The 16,965-nt window shown below is 40.6% G+C and overlaps 1 non-coding gene across 1 annotated transcript; it reads left to right on the top strand.

The window, feature by feature from the left end:
* The first annotated feature begins 16,343 nt into the window (after positions 1–16,343).
* Positions 16,344–16,417, top strand: TRNAV-AAC. The gene has a single exon. It is a non-coding gene; the product is annotated as a tRNA-Val (tRNA).
* Positions 16,418–16,965: the final 548 nt, after the last annotated feature.

Below are 16,965 nucleotides of genomic sequence, written 5' to 3'. Positions count from 1 at the left end.
GAGTCTTCGGACTTGATCCCGGGTAAACATGAACCTGATCCCCGGACATATGACGAAGCACTCCAAGATATAGATGCAGCATCTTGGCAAAAGACGATGAATTCTGAAATAGAGTCTATTGTTAGGACCTTCGGATGGCTAGAGAGGGGGGGTGTGAATAGCCTCCACTAAAAACTCAATCAATTCCTCACAAAAATTTGTTAGCACAGCGGAAATAAACAAAAAGAAAACTGATGCAAGGAAAGAAACACAACCCACAGCTTACACAAGTATGTATGAGGTTCGGGGATAACTTGCCCCTACTCCTCGGCGTGTCCGTAAGGTGGACGATCCCTTGATCGTTCGGTAGATCACACCCCGGACAAATTCCGGCTAAGTATTTATCCTTCTCGGTGGAGTAACCTCTCCACAAAAATCACAGAATAGATTTGAAAATAAGGCACAATGACTTACAGAGTTCAGTGGCTAAAGGATTGAACAAATGAACTTACAGCCACGAAGCAAAATGTAAAGACAGAAGGATTCCTCAGCCAAGAGCTCAACAACACAGCACACTTGCTTCGGTCGACAGAGAGTTTTTCCAGAACCTTTTTGTTTTGTCAAAACCTCTCTTCTTCCTTCTTCTTATCCCTCTGCTTTCCCACTGTCCCGAATCGCTGTCACCTGTATCGAATCACTGCAACCAACTCAGGCGTCGCCAATCACTCTTGCTCCTCATCTGGTTCTCTGAACTCACACCAATACCATCCATGGTCTTCTCTGGTGTCTCTGAGCTCGAACCAATGAGCAAGAGTCAAGCTGTTGCCACTGATCGCAGCCAGTGAACGTTGATGCTTCAAATGCACCATTTGCAGCAAAACACAGCAGAAAGATCACTTGGTCTTATTCTTCTGATGGAGTTTAATTTGAAATTAACCATTGGCACGACACCTGCAACCTGTAACTTAAAGATCTCACAGTAGATGATTTGATCAGTGAATCAGAAATCGCAGAGAAATAGCAAAAGACAAACGACATCGTTGTGGATCGGTCATCAGACCGATCCATAGCCTTCCGAACCGATCAGGACATATCCCGATTGGTCTGGCATGATTCTGATCGGTCTGTGGACCGATCAGCCTATAGGTGGATCGGTCCACAGACCGATCCCCCTATGGTTCTGAGTCTTCGTCGCTTGTTACTGATCGGTCCCAGACCGATCAGATAACCCACAGAAATCTTCTGTGTGGTTACTGATCGGTCCACCGACCGATCAGATACCTAAGGTATCACTGGATCGGTCGACAGACCGATCCAGACAACCAGAGTATCACTGGATCGGTCTGTTGACCGATCCAATGCCTCTGTTGGGTTTTAGAGCTTCCCAGCCCTAAACCCTAACGTCTTCCTGGTCCAGAGAACGAGCTACCGAGCCCTCTCTGACCTAGTTCGGAGAACGAGCTACCGAGCCCTCTCCGACTTCGTCCAGTCCAGAGAACGAGCTACCAAGCCCTCTCTGACCTAGTCCGGAGAACGAGCTACCGAGCCCTCTCCGACTCCGTCCGGTCCAGAGAACGAGCTACCGAGCCCTCTCCGACTTCGTCCGGTCCAGAGAACGAGCTACCGAGCCCTCTCTGACCTAGTCCAGAGAACGAGCTACCGAGCCCTCTCCGACTTCGTCTGGTCCAGAGAACGAGCTATCGAGCCCTCTTTGACCTAGTCTGGATTTAATTAATATCTAATACAAACTTAAATCAGTGTCAACATCAAAACAACAGCCAGGTCAGACTGTATCAACAATCTCCCCCTTTTTGTTGTTTGACAACACGATTTAAGTTTAGATCAGAAATGTTCATATCTCAATTTTAGGGGAATCAAGATCCTCCCCCTAAAGTCAAACTTTCATTTATCTCTAAACTTAGTTATCTTCTCCCCCTTTGTCAAACACCGAAAAGGTGCGAATTAGGTAAGAGAACGTTAAAGGAATCCCCCTCAACCCATACTGTCTTTTTCTTAATCCACCTAAAATGCCCTCTAAGTGTATTATAAGACAGTAATAAAGAGATAAGAGACATACAAGACATGGCATATGAACAGCAAATTAATAGCCAATAGGAAGTGAAACATAAAGAAAAACAAGGAAATTAACAGCATAAATAGATGAAATCAGCAAGTATCCAGGTCAGACATAAATATCCAACAAACAACATCCAAAACATAGATAGTCAAAATGACATCATAGAACAATGTGTATCAATCAGCCTCCTCATCATGAGGAGCATCAGCATCATCAATGGGAGGAGTGGGTCCCTGAGGTGGCATGCCGCTGCTCGAGGATGGATAGCCCGGGAAATCCTGCGGAGGTGGGTATCTGGCCATCCATCCCATAATCGCCTGATGTGTCGCCAACTGCTGTCTGCGTAACTCATCGTAGCGCTGGTCAATCCAGACGCGCAGCCCGTGGAGCTCAGCAACCAGCAGCTCATCGTGCCGATCAAAGCGACTCTCCAGCTCGGCGATCTGCCAGCGCAGATCAAGGTCTGCCTCTCCATCGTCAGTAGCAACAGCAGGAGGAGCAGCAACAGGAGCAGCCGCAACCTGTCGTGGAGGTGCCCGTGGTAGCTCACCTAGTGCTTTCCCATCCTTCCACCGAACATCTCCATTTTGTCCTATGATGCCAGACTTGGAAAATGCCTGTTTCCCAAGTCTGCAATCCTGCCTGATCATCTTGACTATTCTACCCTTGGAGACATCAATCTGAAGGGTCTCGAGCCAATCTGTAATTATATGCCCATAAGGCATATAAACAGTGAAGCTGTTTGACTCACTATAGGAGATGATCGAAGAGTAGATGCTAGACATGATGTCAAAGTTGAGACGCTGACGCAATCCATAAAGCATCAGGCAATGATACGGTCGGATCTCAGACAATGGTTTAAATGTGATTGGTAGAAGGCAGTTTGTGACAATCTTAAAGAGGATGTAATCTTGGGCAAATAATCTCAAGGCTGCAAAAGTAGGAAAATTAACATCCAACTCATCTAGTCCACCCGGTCTCGGATGTCTGAAGAAATACTCATAAATAGAGTCAGGTGTAACATCAAAAGGTGAAGGTAAGGGGTCTGGTAAGTCAGGATATATCGAAAAGACATTTCCGGAACACCTCCGACAACCTAGATAGTCAAAGAAGGCTGAGAAACTGACATCAAGAGTCTGCTTAGCAACTTTTGTTTTATAACTTACATCATTAGTTTGATAAAGATTGTTATAAAACTCAGATACTAAGTCATAGTTGATATCTCGTTCTAAATAAACAAGTGAATCAAGTTTGTAGTAGGCAATGATTTCTGACACAGTTGGATAAAATTCGTCCATGAATTTACGATCCACAGACCTACAAGGGAGCAATTTGAAGGTCCGTTGTTTAAAGGCTTGTTCAAAATGGTGATTTGGGAATCTCCCGGAGACAGATGGTTGAGGTCTGGAGGGAACCTTAGACTTCGACTTCTCATGTGACTTAGACTTAGAGGTTCCTTCACCCACTAGTTTCTTCCTAAGGGTTAATAATGTGATACAATGGGGTAAGTAAGTGAGCACCGGAGCCACCAACACCCGAAACGACAAGCACAAATATGGTGAGAAATGAAACCGAAATGCCAAGTTCTAGAGAAGTATGGAGTTACCTTGGTGCCATTGAAGTATCTTTTGGCTAGAGCTTTGGCTAGGGTTCCGGCGAGAAGAGAAGAGGTGAGGTGTAGAAAAGAGTCGGCTAGGGCTTCCGCGTGAAAGAAGAAAAGAAAGGATCGGGAAGCTTTAAGCGAGATGGGTGTACAGATGATGAAATGATCGGACGGCTGTCCGATCAGGAGTTATCAGGAACCTCCTGATCGGCCCCTGGACCGATCCAGGAACACCCTGATCGGTCTGTAGACCAATCAGGAGATGATCAGCAGTCGCTGATCGGTCCTTGGACCGATCAGGGAACTACATGATCGGTCTGTAGACCGATCAGAAAATGATCAGTAGCGGGCTCTGCGTGCCAGGCTAACCTGATCGGTCCCCGGACCGATCAGATTACACACAGAAGGGTGGAGAGATCGGTTCGTAGACCGATCAGTGTCTGATACTTAAATTTTTCAGTAATTTCAGTAACTGAAATTCGTAGAGATGTTCGATAATTCGTAGAAGTGTCTCCAGGAAAACTTCCAAGTTCAGTACCTAGAACCTGGAGGATCTACAAGCATAACTATTTCCTAAAAATTATGGTCTGAAATTGTTTATAGCCCGAAAATTTCAGACATTTAGAAAACAGGCAACTTAAGGCCTGAAAACTGAAATTTTCGACCTTGTTATGTTCAGTTTCAAGTTTGTCAAAATATAACCAACTTGCTATCATTCTTTCAAGGACTTGTCCTAGTTTCAATCAAAATCATGAAAAGTATCGTTCAAATGTATCAAACAGTCCATCAACCAAAATTACATTATTTCTAGATAAAGGTCCAACCAAGTTTCCTTGGTTAGAATATATGAGTAAGATCTAGGAACCAAATACACATGAATTATGTAATGGTCTTTCCCATACTCAATTTATGTCTCTTCAACCTAATTATTCAAGGGATGCAAGATATATTTTGAATAATTCGACTGATCCTAGCATCTCACCCCATTTTTAGCAAACAAAAATCATTTGTTAATCCTATAGTTTGTGTGAGATGTCCCCAAGTTGCCCAAATTAATTTCCCAATTTCTCTTGTTGTTTTAATTGTCCTTATTGATCATAATGGGGTCCTAATGGCTTATTGAGCCAAACACATCCCCAATTCTCTCCTCAAATGACTAAATTCATTTTCCGGAAGAGGTTTGATGAAAATATCGGCTAGGTTTGACTTTGACTCAACATATGTGAGTGCAATGTCTCCCCTAGCTACGTGATCTCTAATGAAGTGATGACGCACTTCAATATGTTTGGTCCTTGAATGATGGACTGGATTTTTTGTTAGGTTTATCGTGCTGATGTTATCACACAACACTTGCACTCCCTTATACGAAAGTCCATAATCTTCTAGAGTGTGGATCATCCACAACAATTGTGACACACTCTCTCCCATGGCAATGTATTCAGCCTCGGTTGTGGAGAGAGCAACGCAATGTTGCTTCCGACTTGACCAACTAACCAATGATGAACCTAGAAATTGGCAACCCCCACTAGTGCTTTTCCGATCCAATTTGCACCCAGCATAATCGGAGTCGGTATAGCCTATCAAGTCAAAAGACTCCGTACGAGGGTACCATAGACCTACTCGAATTGTGCCCTTAAGGTATCTCAGAATTCTCTTAACTGCAATTAAATGAGATTCCTTGGCACGGACTTGATATCTAGCGCACATGCCCACAGCAAAAAGTATGTCAGGTCGACTAGCCGTGAGATATAGAAGACTACCAATCATGCTTCTATATTACGTTAGATCAACTGGTTTTCCATTCTCATCATTGTCAAGGCGAGTGTTTGTCGCCATTGGAGTGGATACTTCCTTAGAGTCACTCATTTTGAATTTCTTGAGCATCTCTTGGGTGTATTTTGTTTGATGGACATAAATGTCATCTCGAGTTTGTTTAATTTCGAGTCCAAGGAAGAATGTCAATTCTCCCACCAGACTCATCTCAAACTCACTTTCCATGTGAGTGATAAATTCATTCAAATAGCCCTTGTTATTTGAGTCACAAATTATGTCATCAACATACACCTGGGCTACAAATATGTTTTCACCATCTCTACGCAGAAATAGTGTTCGGTCTATTTGACCTCTTACAAAACTCTTTTCTAGTAAGTAAGTTGACAACCTTTCGTACCATGCTCGAGGTGCTTGTTTAAGCCCATAAAGAGCTTTCTTGAGCTTGTACACGTGGTTTGGAGCTTCGGTATTCACAAACTCCGGTGGTTGTTCAACATAGACCTCTTCTTTAATGAAGCCATTTAAGAAGGTCGATTTAACGTCCATTTGATAGAGCTTGAAGCCTCTATGTGCAGCAAAAGCTAGCATTAAACGAATGGACTCTAATCGAGCCATGGGAGCATAAGTCTCATCATAATCGAGGCCTTCGACTTGACTATAGCCCTTGGCTACAAGTCTTGCCTTGTTTCTTACGACTTCTCCCTTTTGGTTTAACTTATTTTTGAAGACTCATTTGGTTCCAATAATGGTGGTCTTCTTAGGTCTAGGAACTAAGTCCCACACTTGGCTCCTTTCAAATTGACCTAACTCATCTTGCATAGCTATGATCCAATCAGGATCGTGCAATGCCTCATCAACTAGTTTTGGTTCAATTTCTGAGATCAAGGCGACCTCATTAGACTTATTTCTGAAGAATGATCTAGTCCTAACCCCTTGTTGAATGTCTCCCACAATCTGGTCTTGGGGATGACTAGAGGCTATCCTAGATTGCCTTGGTGTTAGTGGTGCCTCATGAGTGATCTCACTAGACACAGGCAAGGGCTCAGTATCAGGTAAAGGATCAGACTGAGCCCTCTCTTGCCTTTGCTCATCGTCATCGGAGTCAACTTCGACTCTTTCTATGTTTTGATCATTTAAACTTAGATTTCTAAGTTCAAATTGAATTTCTCCTACATCCCTTGATTGATCATTTGATTTAGGGATTTCTTCAAATGCTACATCCGAGGACTCTTCAATCAATTTAGTCCTATTGTTGTAGACTCGATAGGCTTTGCTGGTGAGAGAGTACCCGACTAGTATCCCTTCGTCAGCCTTAGCCGTGAACTTTCCAAGATGATCCTTGGTGTTCAAGATAAACACCTTACAACTAAACACCCTAAGATGTTTAATTGTAGGGGGTTTCCCAAACCAGAGTTCATGGGGAGTCTTTCCTAAAAACCTATGTATCAAGACTCGGTTTTGCACATAGCAAGCGGTATTTACCGCTTCAGCCCATAAGTAGCTCGGTAGTGAGTACTCATTGAGCATGCTTCGTGCAGCCTCTTGCAAGACTTGGTTCTTTCTCTCCACAACCCCATTTTGTTGTGGGGTCCTTGGAGTAGAGAACTAATGCCTATATCCTTTTTCTTGACAAAATTCTAAAAATCTATGGTTTTGAAATTCTCCACCATGATCACTTCTGATTGTTTTAATTGTTGTTGATTTTTCATTTTCAGTTCTTCTACAAAAAAGAAACAAAAACATCTATGGTTTGATCCTTATTTTTCAAAAAGAAAGTCCATGTATATCTAGTAAAATCATCAATGATCACTAAACAGTATCTACTCCCATTCAATGAAATAACATTACTGCAATCAAACAAATCCATATGCAATAAATCTAAAACAGTAGATGTACTTACAGCGCTTTTACCTTTATGAAACGCTTTTGTTTGCTTACCCTTTTGACATACATCACATAATTTTGTCTTTTGATACTTGATGCTTGGTAAGTCTCGCACTAATCCTTTGTTGGCCAGCTTTCGAATATTCTTCATGTTTACGTGGGCCAACCTTCTATGCCACAGCCATGATTCTTCTTCTTTTGACATGAAACACTTAGCAGATGCATTAGTAGCACTTTTAAAAGATACTTGGTAAATGTTATCTACCCTTGTGCCTACTAGTACCGTGTCAAGTGTGTCAATGTGTTTGACCAGACATTGACTTGAATAAAACTCAATTGTGTAACCCGTATCACACAATTGGCTGACACTTAGGAGATTAAAAGTCATCCCCTTGACTAGAAGGACATTTTTGATTTGGAGACATTCGGATATTTGAATATCTCCAACTCCTATAACCTTAAGACTACCATTATTACCAAAGGACACATTACCTCTATTTTTGTTTTGAAGGGTAGTAAAGAGTGACTTGTCCCCGGTCATGTGCTTGGAGCATCCACTATCAACAAACCAAGTTGATAGATGCTCCCCCTTGACAAATGCCTACAAGACACGAAAGATAGATGTTTTAGGTACCCAAATCTTGGGACCTAATGCATCTACAATGAAAGACCTAGGAACCCATGCCTTGGTCATACCCTTCCTAGTTTCATGAACCCTAGAAGCATGTGATCTATGAAATTGGGTTCTAGACACTAAGGAAATGAAACTAGACTCCTTAGGTTGATATCCTAACCCAGCCTTGTTGTAGACCGCCCTTTGGGCATTTAGAATCATATCTAAGGTCTTAGAGCTAGTTGAGAATTTCTCAAGCATTTTCTTGAGTTTCTCAACTTCACTCTTTAGGGCTTTGTTTTCATCCTCAAGAAGCTCTTGATGTAGGTCATCAACCTCATCTTCCCTAAGAGTCTTCAAGTGTTCTACTTCATCTTTTAATGATTTAATTTCAGTTTTTGATTTCTTAAGCAAAGTAGATAAATGAGCAATAGTCCTGTAGCATTTTTCTAAATGAGGAGAAGTTACCTCTTCATCATTCGAAGATGATGAAGCCGCGGCTGATGTATCACTTCCGGAGTCCGATTCCTCCCTTGCCATGAGTGCTAATTGACGAGTGCTTTTCTCCTTCTCTTCCTTCGATGAGCTTGAGGAGGATTCATCCCACGTGGCTTTGAGAGTCTTCTTCTTCTTGGCCCTTTCTTCCTTCTTCTTGAGTTTTGGACATTCGCTCCGATAGTGTCCTTTCTTGCTACACTCATAACATGTAACATTAGTCTTATCAACATTTTGATCAATAGACTTACCTTTCCCTTTGTATCTCCGGATCCTTCTCATGATTCTTCTCACGAAATTGGCCATCTCGCTTGATGATGATCCACCTTCATCATCGGACTCGGAGGAGGATGAGGATGTAGGAATTTCTTTCTCCTTCTTCTTTTCTTTCTTCCTTCTTCCATCCTTGCTCTTTTCTCCTGCAACTAAAGCAATACCTTTCTCTTTTTGACCCTTGTTAGCAAGTTCATGAAGTTCCATTTCACAAAAGAATTCATCTAACTTAACAATTGAAAGGTCCTTGGAGACCTTGTAGGCATCTACCATAGATGACCACAAGGCATTCCTCGGAAAGGCTTTGAGAGCGTACCTTACAAGATCGCAATTTTCTACGCGTTCATCTACGGAGTGAAGACCATTGATGATCTCTTTGAACCTTCCGTGTAGTTCACTTACCGTTTCACTCTCCTTCATGGTGAGTTTTGTAGTTGGTTTAGGAACAAGTCTCTCTTGGCGATCCGAGAGTCTCGAGTTCCTTCTTGGAGCTCGATGAGCTTGTTCCACAAATCCTTTGCACTCACAAATGGACCTACCTTGACAAGTTGATCTTTGGCTATCCCACATTGTAGGGTGACCACCGCCTTGGCATCGGCTTGTCCTTTACGAGTTTGCTCGGCGGACCACCTTGACGACTCTAGTTCCTTACCTTCTTCATCGTTCGGAGGTGTGAAACCTTCCTTGACCGAGAACCACATGGAAATGTCGGTCTTGAGATAATACTCCATACGGCTCTTCCAATATTGGAAGTCCGCTCCGTCGAAGTAGGGTGGACGATTGGTGCTAAAACCTTCTTTCATAGCCATCTTCTTGCTCTTTAGGGTGTTAATCCGGATGAAGAGCACCTTGCTCTGATACCACTTGTTAGGACCTTCGGATGGCTAGAGAGGGGGGGTGTGAATAGCCTCCACTAAAAACTCAATCAATTCCTCACAAAAATTTGTTAGCACAGCGGAAATAAACAAAAAGAAAACTGATGCAAGGAAAGAAACACAACCCACAGCTTACACAAGTATGTACGAGGTTCGGGGATAACTTGCTCCTACTCCTCGGCGTGTCCGTAAAGTGGACGATCCCTTGATCGTTCGGTAGATCACACCCCGGACAAATTTCGGCTAAGTATTTATCCTTCTCGGTGGAGTAACCTCTCCACAAAAATCACAGAATAGATTTGAAAATAAGGCACAATGACTTACAGAGTTCAGTGGCTAAAGGATTGAACAAATAAACTTACAGCCACGAAGCAAAATGCAAAGACAGAAGGATTCCTCAGCCAAGAGCTCAACAACACAGCACACTTGCTTCGGTCGACAGAGAGTTTTTCCAGAACCTTTTTGTTTTGTCAAAACCTCTCTTCTTCCTTCTTCTTATCCCTCTGCTTTTCCACTGTCCCGAATCGCTGTCACCTGTATCGAATCACTACAACCAACTCAGGCGTCGTCAATCACTCTTGCTCCTCATCTGGTTCTCTGAACTCACACCAATACCATCCATGGTCTTCTCTGGTGTCTCTGAGCTCGAACCAATGAGCAAGAGTCAAGCTGTTGCCACTGATCGCAGCCAGTGAACGTTGATGCTTCAAATGCACCATTTGCAGCGAAACACAGAAGAAAGATCACTTGGTCTCATTCTTCTGATGGAGTTTAATTTGAAATTAACCATTGGCACGACACCTGCAACCTGTAACTTAAAGATCTCATAGCAGATGATTTGATCAGTGAATCAGAAATCGCAGAGAAACAGCAGAAGACAAACGACATCGTTGTGGATCGGTCATCAGACCGATCCATAGCCTTCCGGACCGATCAGAACATATCCTGATCGGTCTGGCATGATTCTGATCGGTCTGTGGACCGATCAACCTATAGGTGGATCGGTCCACAGACCGACCCCCCTATGGTTCTGAGTCTTCGTCGCTTGTTACTGATCGGTCACCAGACCGATCAGATAACCCACAGAAATCTTCTGTGTGGTTACTGATCGGTCCACCGACTGATCAGATACCTAAGGTATCACTGGATCGGTCGACAGACCGATCCAGACAATCAGAGTATCACTGGATCGGTCTGTTGACCGATCCAATGCCTCTGTTGGGTTTTAGAGCTTCCCAGCCCTAAACCCTAACATCTTCCTGGTCCAGAGAACGAGCTACCGAGCCCTCTCTGACCTAGTCCAGAGAACGAGCTACCGAGCCCTCTCCGACTTCGTCCGGTCCAGAGAACGAGCTATCGAGCCCTCTCTGACCTAGTCCGGAGAACAAGCTACCGAGCCCTCTCTGACCTAGTCCGGAGAATGAGCTACCGAGCCCTCTCCGACTTCGTCCGGTCCAGAGAACGAGCTACCGAGCCCTCTCTGACCTAGTCCGGATTTAATTAATATCTAATACAAACTTAAATCAGTGTCAACATCAAAACAACAGCCAGGTTAGACTGTATCAACATCTATGTACTCTAATAAGGTCTGGGAGCTTGTAGAACCACCTGATGGTGTAAAAGTCGTTGGATGCAAGTGGATCTACAAAAGGAAAAGAGGGACAGACAGGAAGGTAGAAACATTCAAAGCTAGGCTTGTTGCGAAAGGGTACACTCAGAAAGAGGGAATCGATTATGAGGAAACCTTTTCACCGGTAGCCATGCTTAAGTCTATCCGGATACTTTTATCCATTGCTGCTCATATGGATTATGAGATTTGGCAAATGGATGTCAAGACAGCTTTCCTTAATGGAAGTCTTGAAGAGAACATTCATATGAAGCAACCAGAAGGGTTCATTGAAAAAGGCAAAGAGCATCTAGTATGCAAGCTCAATCGGTCCATTTATGGACTGAAGCAAGCTTCAAGATCTTGGAACATCCGGTTTAATGAAGTAATTCAGTCATATGGATTTATTCAAAGTCCGGATGGGTCTTGTGTATATAAGAAGTGTAACGAAAACGTGGTGGTATTTCTTGTACTATACGTAGATGATATTTTGTTAATTGGCAACAATGTCAAGGTATTATCAGACGTAAGAGTATGGTTGTCCAAACAATTTGATATGAAGGACTTAGGAGAGTGTGCACACATTCTTGGGATCAAAGTAATAAGGGATCGCAAGAAAAGAATGTTGTGTCTGTCCCAAGCTTTATATATAGATACAATCATTGCTCGTTTTAGCATGCAGGATTCCAAGAAAGGCTTCTTACCTTTTAGGCATGGAATAGCTCTATCTAAAGAGATGTCTCCTAAGACATCAAAGGAGATAGAAAACATGAAAGCAGTTCCTTATGCCTCGGCTGTAGGAAGCCTTATGTATGCAATGCTATGTACGAGACATGATATTTGTTTTGCTGTGGGCATGGTCAGCAGATATCAGAGTAACCCTGGACAAGGACATTGGACTGCGGTAAAACGTATATTAAAGTACCTGAGAAGGACTAGAGATTATATGCTAGTTTACCAAGCAGACGATTTGCTCCCTATGGGTTACACAGATTCAGATTTCCAATCAGATAGGGACAACAGTAAGTCTACATCAGGCTATGTGTTTACTTTAGGAGGTGGAGCCATTTCATGGAGGAGTGTTAAGCAGAAATGCGTTTCGGACTCAACCAAGGAAGCTGAGTATGTAGCAGCCTTTGAGGCAGCTAAAGAAGCAGTATGACTCAGGAACTTTCTAATGGACTTAGATGTGATTCCTGGTTTGCCCAAAATCATCACAATTTATTGTGATAATAGCGGTGCAGTTGCAAACTCGAAGGAACCACGAGCTCATAAGGCAAGTAAACATATAGAGCGCAAGTACCACCTGATACGAGATATCGTGAAGCGAGGAGAAGTTGTCATCGCCAAGATTGCATCAGCGGATAACCTGACAGATCCTTTCACTAAGGCCCTTCCAGCGAAAGCTTTCGATCGGCATGTGGAGGGAATGGGAATCAGATGTATGGTAGAAGATATGGCAGCTTAGTCATTAGTATAAGTGGGAGATTGTTGGAGTGTATACTGAAAGCCTAAGTTTTTGTAAACATTTATTTGGAATAAAGAATCACATTTGGTCAAATTATCTACATTTGTTTATAGTTGTTCAATTAATTTATATTGTAGATAACATAGTATGTGGTGTCACATGCAGAAGATGTTGTTATCAGTACCTTATAAATTATAAACAGTAGCTCACGACCAAAATGGAAAGGAACAAACCATTAGAAGGTCGTAGTGTAATTAGGTATTAGTTTATCTTGACTATATAATTACACTAGTACACTCAGAGTGTATTGAGTAGGACCATTTGAGGTCGTTTCTTTTATACTGACTTTATAAAGGAACAAAGACCTCGGTTATTATGGAAGTGTGTGCTCTTAATCCTAATATAATAACAAGCACATATATTTGATATTTATTTCTTTAATTTATCAATGAGTGAGATTTAGTTCGATGAATCAATAAACCCGATAAGTTGGGAAATGATATCACTTATAGTGTGTGTTGTTGATTATAGAAGGAAACTGTGTCCTAGAGATACTAGGTTGATAATGTCCCCAAGAGGAGCTCATAAGAATTGTCATGTTAAACCCTGCAGGTGGACTTAGTCCGACATGACGATAAGGTTGAGTGGTACTACTCTTGGACTAAGATATTAATTAAATGAGTTGTCAGTAACTCACTTAATTAGTGGACATTCGATATCTTAAACACAGGGAGACTAACACACTCATAATAAGAAGGAGCCCAAAAATGTAATTTGGGATTAGTGCGGTAGTTCAATAATAGTTCTCTAGTGGAATGAATTATTATTGATAAAATTAAGTTGTGTGTTCGAGGCGAACACGGGATGCTTAATTTTATCGGGAGATCAAAACCAATTCCTCCTCTCGGTCCCTATCGTAGCCTCTTATTTATAGAGTACTATACCCACCTATACCCACCTTCTATACCCACCTAAAGGGGGCCGGCCAAGCTAGCTTGGAATCAAGCTAGGGCCGGCCTAAGCATGGTTTAGGGTGGCCGGCCCTAGCTTGAACCCAAGCTAGAGGGGCCGGCCATAATTAAATTAAAAAGAATTTTAATTTTATTTTTTTATTATGTGGAAGATATAATTTATTAAAGAGAATTAAAATTAAAATATCTCTCTTAAAAGGATCTACAAAAGATTAAAGAAAGAGATTAGATCTCTTTCCTTATTTGTAGATTGGAAAGATATTTAATTTTTTCTTTTTAAAAATTATTCACATGTTGAAAAATTAAAATTATAGAAATTTCTTTTTATAAGGGATTATAAAGGGAAATTTTATTTTTTAAAATTTCCAAAGACAAATAAGGAAGTTTTAATTGTTGATTGAAACTCTCCTAATTTTTCTATTTGAGGTGGCCGGCCATGATTAGTTGATTAAGAAATTTTATTAAATTTTTCTTAATTAATTATTGTCAAAGAAAGTTAAGGAAATTTTATTATAAATAAATTTCCTTATTTGCCAAAGCCAAGGAATATAAAAGAAGGGGTAGGGGTGCCTTCATGGGTGACAACTTCTATTGTTCTCTCCCTCTTTTTCTTGGTGTTGTGGCCGGCCATTCTCTTTTTCTTTCTTCCTCTTTGTGGTGGCCAAATTCTTCATCTCCCTTGGAGCTCTTGTGGTGGTCGGATACTACTTGGAGAAGAAGAAGAAGAAGGAGAGAAAGCTTGCATCCCTTGGAGCTTGGTTGGTGATTTGTTCTTCATCCTTGGTAAAGCTTCCTTGTTGTGGCCGAACCTAGCTAGGAGGAGAAGAAGGTGGTTGGTGGTTTCTCATCTCGGAAGATCGTTGCCCACACAACGTCCGAGGTTAGAAGAGGAATACGGTAGAAGATCAAGAGGTCTTTCTAGAAGGTATAACTAGTAATTTTTCCTTTCCGCATCATACTAGTTATTTATGGAAATAATACCAAATACAAGAGGCTTACGATTCTAGTATTTCGAATATGTTTTTAGATGTTGTGTTCTTTTGTTTTATTTTTCCTTGTGATTTGATTGTTCATTTCGGTTAACCTAAAGTTATTTTAGGAAATTAAATATTAGCTTTCCATAAAAGGTTTTGTCTAGTCGGTGGTGGTTGCTCCCATATCCAAGAAGGTCGTGTGCCTCGCCACGTCAGTACTGGGAACCAATTATGGAAATTAATATTTAATGGAATTAATAACTTAAGGTGATTTGGGTCGAACGTGTTAAGTTTCGCAGGAGACCCAAGTCAAAACCTAAAAGAACGAATAGATTAAGTTTTGGATCAAACGTGTTAAGTTCCGCAGGCGATCCAAAATTTAATTTAAAAGAACACATGGTAGCTAGGAAAAGGTTCAGACCTTTGTACAAAATTTTTGTACAGTGGAACCTCTATGTTTTCCGAGTAGCAACTAACAAATACGACAGAAGATCAAGAGGTCTTTAGGTACAAAAAAAAGGTACAACTAGTTCTTTAATTCCGCTACGTATCTAGTTTCATTTTTCTCTGTATCGATTTTGCGTATAGATTTTGAATACCAACATAAGAGGCCAGCGATCTTGTATTTTGATCAAGGTGTGCTTCGATCATTCAAGAACTTGCTTGATTAATCGAACACATTTTTATCGAACATGCGGGTTGCTAGGAAGAGTTCTATTCTTATACAATTTTTTTTATAAAAAAATTAAAATACAACGAAATTCCAACGCCCCTCACTCACCTTCTTCTAACGCAGAATGTTTACTAGTTCTTGTAGGAGGAGGCTGAGGATCTTGAAAGGTTCAGATGCAATTGGAGAAATCCAAGAGTTGACGTGAAACATATAGTTGACTTAATGTTATAGAATCTAATGGAGGTATTGTTGCTACATTCTGTAGTTGAATCATTATCTTGTGAATCTTATCTGCAATCGTGTGAGATTTATGCTTGCCATTTTTGTGTTTTTGGTGACGATCGCTTGTGTTCTGTTCTGTGCGGCAATGGTGGCACTTGGCATCATATTCAGTTTTTTTTCTTAGATATTAATCCAAATATTTAACTCTTTCTATTTATAGAAAATTTTCACTGATCATCGAAATTTATTAAAAAATACAAGTGGTTTCTAGCCCAACAGTTGACTTCTCTAATTTTTCATCCTAGAGAAAAATATCTACAGTATACCATAGCAAGAAATCGAAGGATAAGTATTTACGAACATTTGGCACACTGTCACTAGATCATAGCCAGGGGTGACATCTGATACACTTTGAAAGAAGCTCTCAGTGAGAAACTAGAAAAGGACCAAAGAGAATCATCCAAATTGATGCTTTTGGAAGCTAGAGAAAGACTATTCTCAGTGGTGCCTTGCAAAGTGGTTAGGCGATGTGATATTAAGATTTGATTATTGTTATTAGGTTCTGAGCTAATTTCTTCTTAATAGAACTTTAAAAATTATTCGTGTTGATATTTTGTTTCTATCATCCTTAACCATTAATTAAATAATAATGTAAGATTTTATTTGTTTCATATAAAATATTTTATACGAAAATATTATTTAAATATCTTAGATACTTGATGCAATTCAAAAGGCAATAGAAAATATAAATATTTTAAAAGGAAATAATTCTTTAAATAAATAGATATTGTTATATATATATTAAATGCATGATTAAATATTTCATTTTAAATATTTCTACGATGCTTTAATCATCTGGTGTCGTGGTGTAGTCGGTTATCACGTCAGTCTAACACACTGAAGGTCTCCGGTTCGAGTCCGGGCGACGCCATAATTTTTTCATGGACGTTCAAATTTTCTTCGGATTTCGGTATTAAATTGGCCGTTGTAACTGACAATGCATGGCCCAGAATTATGAATTGATTTATTACATGTGTGCTATGGGATACTTTCATTTTGCCATCGGAAGTTTACCTTTTTAAAATGCTCCTCGAAATGGGGAGTTTTTAAAAACACAAAGTTAAGATGTCAAAATGAAAAATTTCACTTCGATAAGGAAAACATTATTGTATTGCCTGGAATTCATCAAGATTTAACGTAAATAAATCTTGTTTTGGAGAAATATGAACAAATATATTACGCTCGTTTTGAAAAGGTCAACTATGATTATGTCTTCCTCTCAAATAAAATATATATATAATTATTTATTTATTTATTGTGTAATATGAGCGAGGAGAGTTGACCAAAAGAAGAGCTGCATCATTCAATTTGTTGTATTAGAAACATAACATTAGAATAACTTATATAACATTTTTCTAACTTTTAATTAGGCCACAAATGAAACCTAATAATAATATTGCAGTAGTTTTGATTAAAATT

Source organism: Zingiber officinale, chromosome 5A (genome assembly GCF_018446385.1).
Source record: "Zingiber officinale cultivar Zhangliang chromosome 5A, Zo_v1.1, whole genome shotgun sequence".
NCBI classification, from domain to species: domain Eukaryota; kingdom Viridiplantae; phylum Streptophyta; class Magnoliopsida; order Zingiberales; family Zingiberaceae; genus Zingiber; species Zingiber officinale.
This window is presented reverse-complemented; position numbering and strand designations above follow the sequence as displayed.